Raw genomic sequence first — 1,520 nt, 5'->3', positions numbered from 1 at the left:
AATGGCAGCCAGTGCAGTTAGCGAGAGGTTGCGCAATCACAGGTGAGGCTGAGCTCACTGCTGCCTCACCTGATTCACTTCTAACCATTTGAATGGGAAAATGTGAAAATTCAGCGATTTTGAAGAAAAATAACATCAGATTTGGTTAAATTAAATGAAAAATAGGTACTTTATAGTACAAACCACAGGGTGAAAATATCTTTATAAATGATTTTATTATTATATATTATTTTTCCATGATGACAGTTGTGCAGTTATGCAGTCACAACTGCGGTCAGTCAGTGACGTGACCGCACGTCACAGATATATATATTACCATAATTAATCATTTACAAACTTTTTCCACCTTTAATTGAACACGAACCCTGTTCAGATAAACTACAAAACAACCAAATAATGAAAACAGTGTGAAGAAAACATTATATTAAATAAAGGCATTAGTCAGGAGAAGGAACAAAATTATCCTTTTATCAGTCCGTTAAAAATTTTCCATTTTCCAAAAAATAAGATTTCCACCTTTAACCAACTTTATCTTCACAGTTTGACTGTAAAATATTTTAACTTTTGAGGTAGAAATGTAAGGAAATCTGAATAAAATCCTGTTTTTTCTTCCTTCACTGCAGACATTGTTAAGCAAACCTGAAATAAATAAATGAAACCGTCCTGACCGTGCCTCTGTGCTGATAGTTCAACCTGCTCCGTTTGAACCACATTCCATTCATTCTGTCTTAAAATAAATCAATTACACTTTAACAACCTGCAGCTCCTCACTGAAAGAAGCTGCAGGTTGTTTTTGCGTCTCGTATTGATTCGGAAATAGTTTTCCAGCCAGATCCCGGCCTGACACAAAGGCTCTTCTGGAGTAAATCGACAGCGCTGACCGCAGCTTCATCCTTCAGTCATTGTCTAATGGCTGCTGGACAAAAAGAAAATATGCTTTTACTTCAAACTGTCATCCTTGGTGTTTTTCACAGATTTAAACACCATGATGTGCAATGCACACATGTTGTGTAATTTATTGTCAGTTAGTGTGGAAACAATGTTTAAGTTTCTTTCTATAAAGTTTTTGTCTGGCATAATTGAATTTGTAAAGCCAGACAGTATTTTAACAAATTCTCTCTGCATGTTGAAATACTGTAATTATCTTAATTTTACATGATTTTGGCATAATTTACATATTTTTTTATTTCTCTTTCAGATGAAACATGTTGTTTTAGATGTGTTTTTATATAAACATACAAAGTTTTAAAGATTAACTCCCTGAAAGATAAGCTAAATTATGGAACATTTAGCTTATCTAAAGCTAAATTTTCTTTAGCTTTAGATAAAGAAAATTATCTAAATCTAAAGGTAATTTAGCTTTAGATAAATTAGCTAAAGCTAGCTTTAGATATTTTTGGAAACTTATCCAAAATATCAAATTTATAAATTATCTAATTTATCTAATTATAGATAAATTAGATATCTATAATTAGATAAATTATAGATCTAATTAGATAAATTATCTAATTAGATAAAAC

Source organism: Poecilia reticulata, linkage group LG11 (assembly GCF_000633615.1).
Source record: "Poecilia reticulata strain Guanapo linkage group LG11, Guppy_female_1.0+MT, whole genome shotgun sequence".
In the NCBI taxonomy this organism is placed as follows: domain Eukaryota; kingdom Metazoa; phylum Chordata; class Actinopteri; order Cyprinodontiformes; family Poeciliidae; genus Poecilia; species Poecilia reticulata.
This window is presented reverse-complemented; position numbering follows the sequence as displayed.